This window comes from Leopardus geoffroyi, chromosome A2 (genome assembly GCF_018350155.1).
Source record: "Leopardus geoffroyi isolate Oge1 chromosome A2, O.geoffroyi_Oge1_pat1.0, whole genome shotgun sequence".
Lineage (NCBI taxonomy): Eukaryota > Metazoa > Chordata > Mammalia > Carnivora > Felidae > Leopardus > Leopardus geoffroyi.
In genome coordinates, this window is record NC_059331.1 from 139369556 (window position 1) to 139386917 (window position 17362).

The window sequence follows — 17362 nt, forward strand, 5'->3', positions numbered from 1 at the left end:
CTTTCATAATCAGCTGCGCTCCATGGGAAGAAGCATATACTCCATGAGAAACCAGGGATTCTCTTCAAAGGAAGGAAAACAAATCCTTCCGTTCCTATAGATGAAGCAGCCCATCCATAGCAAAGACAGGCATAATCTAGACTTTGGAACGTCTTCCAAAGCGGTCCTAGCAGGTATAAAGAAACTGGATAAAAATTAGTCTTCTCACAACCCATTTCATTAACTGTCAAATTATGTCGGTGAGGAGAAACGAACACTATTTTCTTTACACAGGCAATTAAAAGTGATGATTACTTTTGTGACAGACATAAGGGGGGCAGTTTACTGTGCACCTGATGTTTGACCAACTATTAAAATCGCAAATATTAAGCTTTCAAAAACCTTTACTTTAACCAAAACAAAACAGAGCACCTATGACTACAGCAGCTGCAGGCTGTCGAGGGCCCCGGCTCACACGCGTGCCACCGCACACTCGTCCTTGCCACGCTGGAGACATTCGTGAAATAACAAAAGGAAGAGGGGTGAAACGCTGCACTCGTGTGAAAAAAGTCTGAACATCTGAAAACTAATTATGATGTCTGAGCTATTCTCACCGTGTTACAAATAGCGTGAATTCAATAGGATTCGGTGTTATTAATACTAAACGCCTGATAGAACAGAATCCAATTACAACTTCAGAAAATATTTTAGTGCTAGTAGGCCATTCCGATTCTCAGTCCTAGAAGAGGCATTCATTTAAAAGAATTACCACTTGATGGGGCGCCTGGGGAGCTCAGGCGGCTGAGCATCAGACTCGGTTCGGGCACGGGTCATGATCTCACAGTTCGTGAGTTCAAGCCCCACATCAGGCTCTGTGCTGGTGGTGCAGAGCTTGCTTGGGATTCTATCTCTCCCACTCTCTCTCCCCTCTGTCCCTCTCTCTCTCTCTCTCTCTCTCTCTCAAAATAAACAAATAAACTTAAAAATTTGAAGAATCTACCACTTTAATACACACGTTATACAACTTTTAAAAATTGGGTATAACCTGGTAATAATTGAGGGAAAAAATTTTAAACGAGTACGTAACAACTAGAAAAGTATTCCAGGTTTTTAAGGAACTAAACTAGTCTTACATTTTAACTAGAAGAAAAAAGGAGCCAAAAACAAAACACAACAAAGTTTTTCCTTTGGGAAGGGGGAGAGAGCTGCATGATTCTCTAATGCCAAGAATAACCACTTTTTCAAATGATCCCCAAGGAAAACATAAATGTCTCTACTTCTTCTGCAAAGGGGCTTTTAGAAACATGAGAGTACAATGCAACAGACCAAAAAACTTATTTAAAAACTTTTAAATAATGGCTCAACAGAACCAATGAGTCTTTCAGAACTTTAATTTTCTGTTGAAAACCTTGGGAAGAGAGGAATATACACAATCTATGCCTAGATTTTTTTAAGTTATGTGAACTACTGTCAAATGGCTTATTTTCTAATGCAGCATCATAGTGAAATTACATTCAAGAGGATTTGTATCTAATTATGGCTAAGAAACAGAAACAGAATTAAAAGCATCCTATGAAAACACACACATGAGCCAGAAAGTGCTTTTAGCTCCCCTCTAGAATGTTAACCAACGCTTAATATGAAGCATCCTGGGACTGTTCCGGGGTGAATCTTGTTCTCCCCGACCCCGGTCTGCCAAAAATACCTACACCTTGTTTTTATTTGGTTCTCCAGGCAGGGAATGGAGAGAGCCATGCTTTGGAAAACTTCTCTCTGATCCACAGCAGCTGGATAAAACTCCTTTCTTCTAAGAATGAAACATGAAAAAGGAGAACTATCCTATCAACCTGCCTCTCCACTTAGAAAAGGGAAGATGTGGGGCGCCTGGGTGGCGCAGTCGGTTAAGCGTCCGACTTCAGCCAGGTCACGATCTCGCGGTCCGTGAGTTCGAGCCCCGCATCAGGCTCTGGGCTGATGGCTCAGAGCCTGGAGCCTGTTTCCGATTCTGTGTCTCCCTCTCTCTCTGCCCCTCCCCCGTTCATGCTCTGTTTCTCTCTGTCCCAAAAATAAATAAACGTTGAAAAAAAAAAAAAATTAAAAAAAAGAAAAGGGAAGATGTCCTGTAAAATCACACAAGGGCCCCGCCTACACCGACTTCACCCCAAAGACTCAACGGAGGGGGAGGTACCCAAACTAGACAAACCACACACACTACATCCTGAAGACAAAGTGTTGCAACAGCATTCACCTCAGCATTAAGGGTTCCACAGCACAACTCCTCCAACCAATGTGAATCAGCTAGACATCTACGGCTTCTTCCTCTTCAGACAGGTGAGGTATCAGGTTTCGGAAATAGTTCAGTTGATCAACAAGCTTTTTAACCGAGGTTTCTGTAAATACTTCAGGTGATTAAAGACTAAATGGGCACGTGTTCTGCTTCCCCTCCCAAATCTAACAGGACTAAACAAGGTTTTCCTGACAAAAATGTTTCATTTTCTAGGAGGATACCCTGAAGGAAGTACCATAGCCAGGTGGGGCTGCTCTTCGCTGAATTCTCGTCAGTCGACAAAGATTTGTTCTAACCCACAGGCATCCTATCATACAGTCCCCAATATGCCACGACACTTCATGAGTTGGCAGACAGAGTTCAGGTTTACTCAGACACAGATTGCTGTTTAACCTGATAGTATGGCCACTCCCTCCTAGAACTACCCAAGATAAGACAATAGGTGGCTGGTGTCTGTGCATATCAACTCCTGGCACTGAGGGCTAAGGACACTCTAATAGAAAAAAGTGTTATTAAAAAAAAAAAAAAAGATAAAAATCAAATGACCATGCCACAGGTGATGTCAATGTGACATTATCATCTCAGTGAACTGTAGTTACAAAATGGAAATCACTAATGTCTTTGTAGACATTAGAAATGAGACTTCTGGGGGCGCCTGGGTGGCGCAGTCGGTTAAGCGTCCGACTTCAGCCAGGTCACGATCTCGCGGTCCGTGAGTTCGAGCCCCGCGTTGGGCTCTGGGCTGATGGCTCAGAGCCTGGAGCCTGTTTCTGATTCTGTGTCTCCCTCTCTCTCTGCCCCTCCCCCATTCATACTCTGTCTCTCTCTGTCCCAAAAATAAATAAACGTTGAAAAAAAAAAAATTAAAAAAAAAAAAAAAAAAAAAAAGAAATGAGACTTCTGAACTATCAACACATCAATGGCTGGTTAGGATGAAAATGATAGGGGGCCAAATTGGAGTGCATTACACCCATCTATCCAGCTCCCTTACATCTGAAAACAAGTCATCAGGATAACATTCATTACAAATAAATGTCAAGTAAGGACCTTACGTTAAATTCTACCAAAAACAAATATTTTACACAGTAAAAGGTCTGAAGAATGCTTCATTATAATTCATTTATCATACAGCTTCTATGACTCACGATAATCACTTACCTTAAAAGGGGCCTGTGGTTCCTCCGATCCTAAGATGTTTTATTGACTCTAAGGTGCATACTACTTCCTACTATTTCCCTACTATTTCAACAGGTCTTAAATTGGGGTGAGGTTTACAACCCTATTTTTCTCCCACAATAGAACACAAAATAATAGTGCACCTTATAAACATCTTAGATTCAATGAAACAGCATTATCTGGTTCTTTGAAGCCCTAACTACAATGTAACCCCCTGTATGGACACCATGATTATAGGTGGGGTTTTTTTAATGCAAATTCCTGAGCCCAGAATCCCTAGAAGGATTAAAGCTCTTGCAAGTTTAAGGAGCTCCCCAGGTGGTTCTCACTCTCTCTCGGTCTGAGAACTTGGGATCTACAGTACAGCAATCTGAACACACAGACAAGTTTGGGGATGGGGAGCAGGGCAAATCTAGGCCAAAAAAGCCCAAAGGTAAAGCTCACAGAACAAGAATTTCATTCTTTCTTAACAGTGAATGGAAATCAACCTGACTCTGGGCCAGGTCTCCCGTGGGGGTGAGGAGGGAGAGGCGGGCAGTGAATAAATCTGGACACAATGTGCTGAGGAACAGAGGAAAGAAATCCTGTTTGCAATGATTACAACAGTATTAGATTCAAAATTCCCTGAATGTGTTCTTGCAGTTTTTCCTCACCTACCAAAGCAGAATTCTGCTTAAAAACCTCTAATTCGGTGGAAGAAATGAAATGGTGATCAGATTTCTGCCACTGAGAGCACCAGCAACATGCCAAAAACAGAAAAGAAAATGACATTTAGTTCTCCCAACTCCGTCAGAGTTCTACAGCTGTGGATTAAACAGCTGTAGTGTAAACCACCTTAATCCCTCACTATACCATCCAGGAAAAGAAAGATAGATAGAAATAGATATTGAGAACAATGGCAAAAACAAAACAAAATACATTTTAACTGTAGGAAGTTGAACATATGCGGGGTAAAGAAGTGTCAGGTTCACAAGTTGCAACAATGAAAAAGATTACAGAAAGGCACACATTTACATACAGTGTAACTATCTTCATCTGCAACTATTTTGCATTGTATCAGATGAGAAGTTACAAGTTCCTATTCTGAATGAATGTTTTAAGCATTACCCCACATACCTTCTCCACCTACACTGTCTTTAAAGCATCTGCAGCATTTAAGTGAACCAGAGCAGACAGAATTCTGTGGTTCAAACTTTCCACGTGAAGAACAGCTGGGTCTACCCTGCATGGTGCACCATTTCTACCACAAAAGCTCAATGAGGGTTAGCAGCTATTTGCAAAGAACAGGTAGTTAAGTAGCTTCTAGTGGTAAAATTTCCCGGACCACTTAAGAAAGTCATCTTTGTTGATCACAGGTCCTTCAAAAAACACATTTAATGATCCCTTGACTGCAGATAACGGATGGTATCGGTAGCACACCTGATGCCACAATACTGCCTGAGGTCCTATAAACCTTCTGATGAAAATCAGTGCAGGAACTGGCTGGCTGCTATAGCTGTCCACGGAACTTTTTCTCACTAGGGCACAAGAACTGACCAGGGACCATCAATGGATGAACGACTACGCAAAATGTGGAATGTAACCATGCATGGAGTATCATTCCACCATAAACTGAATGAAGTACTGACACATACTATGTACGTATGGACGAACCTCTAAGACATGATGCTAAGTGAAAGAAGCCAGACAGAAGAGATCACATCGCGCATGACTCCACTTGTATGAAATATTCAGAAGAGGTAAATCCACAGGGGCAGAGAGCAGGCCAGTGGTTGCCAGGGGCTCAAGGGAAGGGGGAATGGGGATAACTGTTTAGTGGATGTGAGGTTTCCTTTTGGAATGAGGAAAATGTTTTCAGACCAAACAGAGGTCATGACTGCACATCACGGTGAACGTACTACATGCCAGTGAATTGTACACTTCAAAATGGTAAATTTTATGTTATTTGAATTAAATTTAATTTCCTACGGAAGGAAATTGGAAAAACTCATGAGCAAAAAAATGAAAAAAATCATAAACAGTAGATGAAAAAATTAATTAGATTAGAAATAAGGAGAATGTAAGTCATCTCAGAACAGCTTCAATCAAATGGAACAGGCCGATGAAGAAGAGAATGAAAGAATACCAGTGGGGTGCACAGTGGAAGTTTAGAGGAATTGGAACACTTAATTTCCTCCTTGGAGAGTAAGTCAGCTGACTGTATTTTAGGAGCTGGATAAAAATCACAAAACCTCTTAAAGTTTAAAGATCTTGGGAATCTTACTCAATATCCCCAAATTAAGAAAATAAGGCACTGCCTATAGTTAATGAATGTGGTCAATGACATTCACGAAGCAACTAAATGCAGAACTTCTACTTAAAATCCAGATGATGTGATACCAAGGACAGGAACCGTTCTGGACTAAGTTCAAGACAAGTGTTTACTATCGTACCAAGCTCTGAGCTAGACTGACTTTTGTGACACCTGGGAAAAAATGGTTGGTTCTTGGGTCTCGCACCTTTCAGCTTTAAGAAATGGGTACAAAAATGAAAGAAAAGAGAAAGATTCACTGTTTCAAAGAAAATAGCTTTGTGAAGGGCTAGTGGTCTTATTCATAGTATGCCTGATACCTATAACTGGCACATACCAGGTACTTCAATATTTTTTTTTGAAAGAATATAAAAATCCTTGAACACTGACTCATTTAAGATCTAAAATATGTGGTTAAAAAAAGATAAGACTCTTCTGAGCCCAAACCGAAATTATTACTTTTTGCCATTCAACAATCTCTTAGCCCTTTGACCCTCTCTCCAATTACCTTTCCTTTGTAATGTATCTTCATTAATTATGAAAGATTGGTTAATTACCCATGCTTAGGGTAGCAATCCAAATTTTAGTAATTCCAATAAAACACCCATTAAGTCTATTTTGAAAGTCACTTTAATCCAGTGGTGCTCAGTCTTATTTTGATTCCCTTTTGCAACACAAGTCTCCTAACAATGCGGATTTTGGAGGAACTGGGCCTGTGTCCTTTCTAAAAAGTCTTATTTGTGTATGATTCTGTGAGGTCCCCAGGCGAAGAATCACTATGTTGATCTCTTTTTATTTCTCACTATCAAGAAAGGCCAGTCTTTAGTGAGCTGAGAAAACATTACATGGGATTTGTGAAACAAAGCTTCTAACACCTGTATAAAATTGGAGGTGGGGAGGAATGTAACTTTAGTAATCAGCTAGAGAATTCAAGAGACTGGAAGCCTTTAGAAAGAGGTACATTTAGTGATATGATCAAAACCAATACCGATTCTGCCAATTTCTTGTTGAAGAGCATAAGCAATTAACTTTATTTTCTAAGTTAAATGGAGATCTCTCTGTACTCTGTAGCGCACCATATGAGTATCAGGAATGTTTCCAAAAACTTGGAAAATCTGGCAGTATACCACTAGCCCTGCAAGGTAGTCAAGGGCCCGAGGGGTCCGGCATCTACTGTCATCAACCTTTACTTAACCTCTAGAGGAGTTCATATGTTCATTTGCAAAATTAAGAAATATAAAAGGACTTACTTTTTGGCTTGTGCGGAATAAATGTACATATGAAAGCATTTAGTACAGTGCCTAGTAAGCAATCTAATATCATCTAGTATATTGTATCCATATATTGTATCCATATATTCCTGACTAAATACAATAAAAACAAAAGGTTCTGTCGATTAGACAGCAGCTCTGTATTATATGAAACTTAAAGCGAGGGTGGGGGATAAGATGATGAAACACAGCTGGAGATCTCAATCTCAAAACGTCAATTTGTCATTTATATTATTTAGACCTAGGGTCACTCACTGTTGTCCATAGTAAGGAATTTTGAGGATAGTAGCCAAAAAAGGGGACGGGGGTAAAAAAAAAAAAAAAAAAGAAAGAAAGAAAGAAAGAAAGAAAGAAAGAAAGAAAGAAAGAAAGAAAGAAAGAAAGAAGAGCACATTCATCAATGACACCGAATATCAATGAGCTGGATAAATTTCAAAAATGAGAAGTACCTCCAGTTTATGAGACGCTAAAACTTTACAAGTGAGCCAAGACGGCCCTCCACAGAGTGCAAATGCAATACCCAGTTCCACCCCCGCCTCCTTCGAGCACTCGGCCCCGGTTTCCCACCGCGAGCCGGAGCCCCCGCGTGGCACGCGCGCTCCGGGCGCCAGCACCAGGCAGGGGCGCCGAGACCGAGCGCCAGGTGCAGGCACCGCCCCGCCCTCCGCGGACCCGGGCACGGAGACGCCGAGCTGGGGATGCGCGGCCGGGGCGGCGGCCCGGACCCCGGCCGACCGCGCTCCGGGGGCTCCGGTCCTGCCCGCGCTCCCCCCCCCCCAACCCCCCACCCGCTCCCTCCTCCGCGGGACGCGCCACGACGCCCCGGCGCGCTCGGGGGCCCGCCCCCCGGCCGGTGGTGGCGGGGCGAGCGGAGGATGAAGGTGAAGGTGGGTGCCCGGCTTCCCCCAGACGCCCTGCATCCCTCCCCGCCCTCGGCCGCGGCTCCCTCCGCCTCCTCGTCCATCTCACCGGCCTCCCGCCCGCCTCTCCGCCGCGCGCGCCTGCCTTCCGGCTTCTCAGCTGTCAGTCCTGCCGGAGGCCGACGGGACCCAACGCCGCCGCCTCCCGCTCCCTCCTCCGCTTCCTCCCGGGCTCCTCCGGCTTCCCCTCACCCCCGCGAGTGGCCAGGAGGAAGCCAGCTCGCCGCTGGGCCTCCTCCCCGCTTCCCCGCCGCGACCAATGGGCCCACGCCGCCGGGAAGCCGCGCACGCCCCCTGGCGGTGGAGGACCGAGCGGGCGCCCGGCCGGCCGGCGGGAAGGGCTCGTGAGCCGAGGGAGGGGTCGGCCGTCCGGCCGTCCGGCCGTCCAGCCGTCCCCCGCCCGGCGCTGCGCTCTCTGGACTTGCCACGTGGGTGCAGCGGCCCCGGCGGCGGGAGGCGGAGGCTAGCAGCCGGGAGTGGGAAAGATGTGTCACGCCCTCTTCGCGCTCTTTCACACGCAGACATAATTCTGAGCTTAAAGGCAGATATTTCTTTTTTTTTTTTTTTTTTTTTAATTTTTTTTTTTTTTTTTTCAACGTTTATTTATTTTTGGGACAGAGAGAGACAGAGCATGAACAGGGGAGGGGCAGAGAGAGAGGGAGACACAGAATCGGAAACAGGCTCCAGGCTCTGAGCCATCAGCCCAGAGCCCGACGCGGGGCTCGAACTCCCGGACCGCGAGATCGTGACCTGGCTGAAATCGGACGCTTAACCGACTGCGCCACCCAGGCGCCCCTAAAGGCAGATATTTCAAAATAACCAGTCCCGTTCTAGAGATGCGATGATTCTGTGCGAGGGTCTTAATCAACCGAGGATCTTAGACAATTACCTAAGCCAAGCTAACCTACCGTGAAAATACTCCCTGCCTGGAGCGCTAGAACGCTGATAACCTTAAACGTTTGGCCCAAGGGAAAAAAAAGTAGTGCATGTATTTTCACGTCATTTTTGTTTAAATTACTTAGCAACACAGGGTTAGAATTGTTTATCTCCTCCACACACATTTTTTTTTTCCTGCATTCGGGTTGATAACTGGAAGTGAGTCTGAACCCCATTATACAAAACCTGACCTGACAACCCCAAATTGTTTCATAGTTCATATCCACATTCCAGAACAATAATAACTATTAAATATTATTAAGTAGAAAATCAAGACAATGCATGGTTGTAGAAATTAAATTGCATGGAAGAAGTAACAGGGTTTGACCATAGTTTTTCTACCAAGTCTTAGCTTTTCTCTAAAAGTATAAAACACAGAACCTAAATAATAGCTATGAATTCTGCAGTTTGTATTTTATCGTAGGGGGAGGAGGCCAGGAATGCATTCTGAGAGCCTTCTTGGTGCCCAATACTTGGCTGGGCCTTTGTGTATATCTTCTCATTTAATGCTCACAACTCAGTCGACATAGATATTACTTGCATATTACTTTTAACAAACCAAAAATCAAGACTGCACAGCTGAGTTTAAATGGCTCGCAGAAAACCACAATATAGCAAGCTGTGAAGTTGGCATTCCAGCGTAGGTCCCTCTAGCTCCAAACAAATGAGCCACTTGGCTTCTTATGGTACCTAAACCCACAATATTTAGTGTGCCTGTGTTTCCCCTAGTTCCCCATGTCCCACTGAAAGAATTTACGAAACCTCTCAAATAGAGTGGTCAGGTCATATTTGTGAAAGAGCTCTCTGACCCGCAGCTGAATTAGCCTGTATAGAAATGACGTATGTCATATTCTTATAGTACTACACTTGAAACAATTCATGGTTTGAAAATGTGTTTAATATGCTATTTGCCAATGGCCATAATATATAGGTTAGAATGCTTCAGTAGGTAATGAAATTAATTATAGTGGGTCACAGCCAACATTTTGTTGTTGTCAAAACACTTGAATAGAATAGAACAAAAACTTCAGTGCTCGTAGCATAACATGAGGGTGAGTATTGTTTCATGAAATATTTGTACAATATTTAAATGTGGATGAGTTTCTTGGTTACAGTGTTCTGGGTTACAATGTAAATTATATGTCTTCATATGGACTGCAATGTTTAAAAGTTGGTAAGTCACTTTCTTAAAACACCTGTTTAGAGGGGCGCCTGGGTGGCGCAGTCGGTTAAGCGTCCGGCTTCAGCCAGGTCACGATCTCGCAGTCCGTGAGTTCGAGCCCCGCGTCGGGCTCTGGGCTGATGGCTCAGAGCCTGGAGCCTGTTTCTGATTCTGTGTCTCCCTCTCTCTCTGCCCCTCCCCCGTTCATGCTCTGTCTCTCTCTGTCCCAAAAATAAATAAACGTTGAAAAAAAAAATTAAAAAACAAAACAAAACAAAAAAAAAACACCTGTTTAGCAATCAGTCGTTTCACCTACCTTTTCGGTTGGCAAGAGGTAGGGGAGGCAGAGGAAGTAATCAAGATAAATGATTAAGTTTAATCAGACTACAGAGAACAGGGAACTTTGCAGTTCCAGGAGGTTTAATCCAAACAAGTGTTACATGATAATAAGCATTAATAATTTGTATTTTTAAAACCAATATTTATTACATATTTACTGTGTGCCAGGCTCTTTGCTAAGCAGTTTAGCTATACTGACTCATATAATCTTCACATCAGTCCTCTAAATACAGAGGAGAAAAGCGCAAGACTGAAAGGGAAAATTGCCCAAGACCCTATTGCTATTACCTGGCAGAGCCAAGATTCAAACCCACATGCTCAACCTCAAAGCCAACCCCACCTTTCATATACTTGAGGAGAAAAGTTAATTTTCTCTTCAATGGGTGCAGAATTTTATATAGAACTCTAACATACTACAGTATTTTCCATATAAGGATTACATAATATTGTTAAATATAAAACTTGATGAAAAGCGTCAGAATTTTAATTGGACCCACTCTCAAGCAGAATATTCCATTTGGCATCTGTTTCTTGTATATGCACTAGTAAATTTCCTGCAAGAATGCTCTGCGCAACAGTTCCTCCCATCCTTGCAAATTCATGCCACTTTTACCATCAAGGGATGGAGTCTGTATGCCCTCCTCTTGAGCCTAGGCTGGCCCTGGGATTTTTTTTTTTTTTTTTTTTTTTTTTTTTTTTTAATCCATAGAATGCCCTGGAAGTGATGCCCTGTGACTTCTGAGCCTTGAAGCTTCCATTTTCACTGTCTTGGGATCCAATTACCCCATAAAGAAATTCAGATCAGGCTGCTGGATGAGGAGAAACTATAGAGAGAGAGACTGAGACCTAGTTAGGCACAAACCATCCCAGCCACCTTACCCGAGGCACCAGATGTGTGAGTGAAATCATCTTACAAGTTTTAGTCCCAGATAAGCTCCTAGCTGAATGTACCACATGAGTGACCCCAGATAGTACCACCTGGCCACCTGGGAACCTCCTAGTTAAGACCAGCCAGTCCCATAGACTCTTGAGAAATCACTGTTTGTTGTGTTTTTAAGTTGCTAAATTTTGTGTTGTTGTTGTCTTTAACATGGCAACAGATAACTGAAACATGGAAGGAAAGGGGAAAAAGTCAACCAGCTGTGAGAGTAGGGTTACTTTAAAATATTAAAGCGTGTTTATATTGGATCATAAAGTCAATCCTGTAGAGATATGGCCAGCAACTTGCCTAGCTTTTTAAAAAATATGAAGGAAAAAAAGCAGAAGTAGAATAATAAAAACAAGAGTAAAAGTGTCAAATGTGATAACTACACTGGGTAAAATACCACCCCCAAGTGTGGTTGAAAAACTTTTCTTCAGAATGTCCTCAAATACATGCATTTCGAACTCTCAGACATCACCCAGCCTGTTCGTATAAGTCTCAGGACGCTAGTGTTACTCCTTTCATCCCACCAACTCCTTTCCTGCCAAGCCAGGGCAGTCATCACTTGAGCCAAATTGAATCCCAGGTATCTACATAGACTCCAAATTTCCTGATTTCTCCTTTTCACAGCCTGTGTTGGCTGAGTGAGCTGGCTGGACCTTTGCTAAATGCCTCACCCTACTTTCCCCTCCTTTCTTCTCACTCTGTGTGTTTTTGCCAAAGACAGATTCCATACCAGATCCTTGTTCCCAGGCCTATCCCCACTCTTAACTGTCTTTTATGTTGAAGCCCTAACATTTCTCTTACTTGACCCAAGTTGTTGCATGAAGTATAATGGATCACCAAGGGAAGACCTGGTGATGACTCAGTTGAGTACCTCAGTTGATACTCAGAAGAAAGCCTTTATTGCATAATTGAGAACTCAAACTTAATCATGCAATAAAGGCTTTCTTCCGAGTATCTTTGAGACTACCATATAATCATTTTTTTGCATCTTTAAAATTTCTTTTTTTTTTTTTCAACGTTTATTTATTTTTGGGACAGAGAGAGACAGAGCATGAACGGGGGAGGGGCAGAGAGAGAGGGAGACACAGAATCGGAAACAGGCTCCAGGCTCTGAGCCATCAGCCCAGAGCTTGACGCGGGGCTCGAACTCACGGACCGCGAGATCGTGACCTGGCTGAAGTCGGACGCTTAACCGACTGCGCCACCCAGGCACCCCTTTTTGCATCTTAAAAAGCAGGCTGCACAAGGATACTGTGTGCAGGGATCAGTGAAAGAGAAGGCTAAGAGTTATGATGAAGGACTAGGTCTTTGGAGGGAAAAAAAATCCTTCTCATTCCCCTCTGTGCTAGCATCCCCAAATTAGCTTTGGAACCAGTTAAGGGTTCTCAGCTTGGGGGTCACTCTGACCCATTTTAACATGCTTTTTTTTTTTTTTTTTTTGGTTCAGCTACAAATATAACTTTTTTATTTGTTAATAGTAATTTTTCTATTTTCTAGGAACTAAAAGGGCAAAATAGTATAGTGTTTAAAAAGTTGGACTACCCACAGATTTCATAGCCCGTTTGATACATTTACCATTTTAACACACATTTTAACACACATTTTAGCCATTCTTTAAATGTACAGCCCAGGGGTAGTAAGTACATTCACACTGTTGTGCAACCAACACTATCATCCATCTCCAGAACTCTCTTCATTGAGAAACTGAAGCTCTGTATTTATGAAACAATAATTACCAATTCCATGGTCCCTTCAGCCCATGGCAACTACCATGCTAGTTTCTCCTTCTATGAATTTGACTTTATCTGCCTCATATGAGCAAAATAGTATAGTTAAAAAGTTGAAACACTCGTAGATTTAATGACACCATATTTGATATGTAAGCAACACGGTATCTACAAAATACACGCATTTTTTGTTATAAAACATGTAAGGTACAATGAAATCATATTATAACACATGTATCTGCATAAAGAATGACTCTACTTTTCCATCTATTACTACTTTTCTAGCAACATATAAGGAAATTCTGGATACCATAAAAAATTGGGTTTTTAAAATGTCTTTTTGATTCTACTCCCTGGGAGATTCTGGTTTGGATTATATCTTTTAATAGATCTTTCAGTGTGGCAAAATTTGGCATTTTTGTCTTGTTGATAAATCATATTAAATGATATACTGAATATGGTAACCCACATCTAAGATATGTTTTGGAATCATAACTACAAAGTAACTTTACTTTGCCTGAAATTATGTGCAAGTGTGTATTATAAACAATTATTAAGATTACTAGTGGTTTCTTCAGAAGAATAGTTTATTATTCTGTCTTATAAAACATGACCTCCTAGAAAAATTTCTGACTCGGCACCATAATGTAAAAACTATTTTTTAAAGTCTTATATGGTGATGTTACCTGTTAGTAATGCCCAGCAAAGATGAAGAAACCATGGATCAGCCTAAACACACACACATACACACACACATCCCTTGCATAACCATGGTCTACACATAGTCTGTAAGGTATTTAAAAATATATATTTATCAGACCTTGAAAGCAAATAGCTTCTTTTTTTATTGCCACAGAGTGAATGGGAAAATGTGACTACACCCCTGACATTCATAGAATTCTAAGTAAATGAATGAATAAGCCTTGCATTAAGTCATCCAAAAACACTTCTTTCCATGTCCTACTAAAATAAAGAAAGAAGGAAGGAAGGAAGGAAGGAAGGAAGGAAGGAAGGAAGGAAGGAGAAAGAGAGAGAAAGAGAGAGAGAGAAAGAAAAAAAGAGTCCACCAGAAAATCATCTGAGAAGAAGCAACTGAACAAATATGGAATAAAGTTTGTGTTTCCCTAAAATATAATTGCTTCAGTCTGTAACCTCAGTTCCTGATTAAGAACTGAATCTGGGAACCCTTCAGTCCAAGCACAAAAGGATTCACTATGACTGTGGTATTTTTATTAAACTTTAAGATCTCTAGTTACATCAAACTGAGGTGCATTGTTTGCTTTGAAAGGCCATAGGAATATGAGTAAGAAAAATATCATCCAATCATTAGTATTGCATTAAGATCTATTCTCGAGTGGATTTCATGGTCACTAAAGGCAGTTCAGCAACACTCCAAGAGGCCAATGGTTACAGCAGATCTAAGAAATATAGAAGCAGCAGAACAAACAAAATAAAACAAAACAAAACCTAGTCCATGCACTATCGCCATCTTTGTAAATATTCCAAGGAAGCATATGTTAACATTGGAACCCAGACAATGCCGCGGACATCGTCAAGTCATATAGGCCATAGGGTCTCTGCAAGGTTGTATGTGCAAAATGCCTTTCTCTGATATACCTACAGCTTCAATAAGGACCTATGGTTTCAATTTTAGGCCGATTTCCATTACACTTTCTTCACTCCCTCTAACAGATACCACATCTGAACTATTCTGAATTTGTATCTTGATTAAATTTGAAAGGTTATTTATGTGTCCCTAAGCTGTTCATTTTTTGCACTTTTATTTTGAAATGTTTCTTGTAGAACTGCTGTGGCCTCACTGAGGTTTGCTGCATATTTTTAAGTGTAATTTATTTACCCAGAGAAGTCCTGTTCAAATAGAGCATCTGGTATTTTGTAGAGTTCTATCCAATAGTCAAAATTTCCATCTCTATTCATGAAGCAAAAGCCAAGGAAATTGCTCACTTCACTTTAGAAAACCGAGAGTGGGAAATTTAACCTTCAGTTTCTATAGATTCCCAAATAATGTCACCTTCCCAAATTTCCCTTCTCTTCTATCCCACCAGGACACCCCTCCCCGATGCCATCATTGTTTAACTCTTTGATAGGCCTGAGATGGCAGAGTTGGGTTGGATTTGGAGTCAGACAGATGAATTTAGATCCTGGCTCTGTCTATTACTAGCTGCTAAGTGACCCCAGGCAAGGTTTCTAGTCTGTCTAAGCCCGTTTCCTCCCTGTAAACGGGAACAACAACAATTCCCGCACAGAGTTCCGGTTTTGTGGGTTTTTTTTTTTTTTTTTTCTTTAGTAGTACAGAACATTTAGTATAGTTTTTAGAATAGGAGATGAAACTCATTTGCCATAGACGATCCCGAAGAATTCTTAAATGTCCTCACCCACTTCCCCCTGACCTGCCTGCAAACCTTTGGTGAGATGTCTGTTCAGCTGTTTCTTGTGCCACCCATCACACACAGCCTGTGCTGTCCTAGGAGCTGACACCTCATGCCTCCTCCCCCTTCTTGCCACCGTCCAACCCAGGAGAACGGTTGTCTCTCCATACCAGTGGTATCCTCCTAGGGGCTCGGGCTCATCACTGGTCCATTTCTCCCCTTCCAGAAATCCAGAGGCCAGATGGTTTATCATGAGCTGTCTGTACTGTTTTCTTCGCCTAAGCTGCTTACTCTCTCAAATCCTTAACTCCAAATCCTCTGACAGTTTCTCACAGTTCCTTAATGGAGACAGAACATTAATGTACTTCTTACCTGAACACCATTGTATCTGCTCATCAGTCCCACCTCCCTTTGTTTTTTGTTGTTCAGTTACCTCTTTTGGAGCCTTTCATACATGGTGGGTCATTTTGCCAACCAAGGGAATTAACATGTAATTACATTTAGAGGCTTCTCACTTGGCCTCTTAGTGCATTTCCTAAGGCAGAGACTGATTATTCCCATCATGAGAATAGCATCAGGCACAAAAAAAGATTTCCCCAAATGCTTATTGAACAAAAAACTTAACTTGTTGTATAGGACGACTTCGAGTCCCCTGACAATATTTAAATAAATTTCACTTTGAAGAGAATACACACCCGCTGGCAACCACCAACATCCTTCTCTGTAATTGCATCATCTCAAGAATGTTATATAAATGCAATCAAATGATATGTAACCTTTGGGGATTGGCTTTTTCCACACAGCATAATTCCCTTCAGATTCACCAATTTGTTATCCTCAAGGACAAGGATGGGGATGAGGCACACAAAAAAGGAGGTGGATGTGGTTATAAAAAGGCACTAAGGGCACCTGTGTGGCTGTCAGTTAAGTGTCCGACTTCAGCTCAGGTCATGATCTCATGGTTCATGGGTTCAAGTCCCATGTAAGGCTCTGTGCTGACAGCTCAGAGCCTGGAGCCTGCTTCAGAATCTGTGTCTCCCTCTCCCTCTGCCCCCTCCCCTGCTTACACTCTGTTACCCTCAAAAAAAAAAAATTAAAGAAAATTTTAAAAAGGAAACATGAAGGATTGTTGTGGCAATAGATCTGTTTTCTGACTTTTTTTTGACACGTGATACATAAATCAACACAGGTGATCAACGTACATAAACTAAATACACACATACAAATGAGTACAATTAAAACTGGAGAGATAGGGGCGCCTGGGTGGCTCAGTCGGTTAAGCGGCCGACTTCGGCTCAGGTCATGATCTCACGTTTCGTGGGTTAGAGCCACACGTCGGGACCTGTGCCGACAGCTCAGAGCCTGGAGCCTGTTTTAGATTCTGTGTCTCCCTCTCTCTGACCCTCCCCCATTCATGCTCTGTCTCTCTCTGTCTCAAAAAAATAAGTAAAGGTTAAAAACTGGAGAAATCAGAAAGAGGTTGTCGAATTGTATTTATACCCATATCCTCGTTGTGACATTGCACTGTAGTTTTGTCAGATGTTAACCATTTGTAGAAACCGGGTAAGAGGTCTATGGGATCTCCCTGTTATTTCTTACTACTGCGTGTGAATCTACATTAATCTCAAAATTAGACTATCAGAGTAAGGCAGCATTCTTAGAGAAGCATGTAAATGGGATGTCAGTTTTTGAGAGAGCTCGAGGAATTTTTGCACCTGCCATTTAAAAGAATTCAAGTGGTACATATTATACCAGGAGCCTGGGGCAACTGTCTCTTCAGCTTCTAAGAGAAAAATGTTTCTACTATTGTATACAGAGGTGATGAGAGACTAATTTCTACAAGTAGCCCAAGGAAATGATGGATATATTAGTTTCCTAGGGTTGCCCATAACAAATTACCGTGACCCAGATGGCGGAAACAAGAGAAATTTATTCTCTCACAGTTCTAGAGCCAGAA

The 17362-nt window shown here is 42.0% G+C and overlaps 1 protein-coding gene across 4 annotated transcripts in view; it reads right to left on the reverse strand.

Moving 5' to 3' along the window:
- The window catches only part of FAM3C (FAM3 metabolism regulating signaling molecule C), a 64318-nt gene extending 48676 nt beyond the window's left edge, over positions 1 to 15642 (reverse strand). Inside the window, exon 1 of one of the 4 annotated variants that reach the window (XM_045495437.1) lies at positions 15576 to 15642. The gene's annotated coding sequence lies outside the window, so the exon portion shown is untranslated. Of the gene's footprint in view, positions 1 to 2227; positions 2374 to 7972; positions 8336 to 15575 lie in introns of those variants that run through there. The other 3 variants (XM_045495436.1, XM_045495434.1, XM_045495435.1) reach the window with 3 other exon arrangements.
- Between the last annotated feature and the right edge of the window lie 1720 nt (positions 15643 to 17362).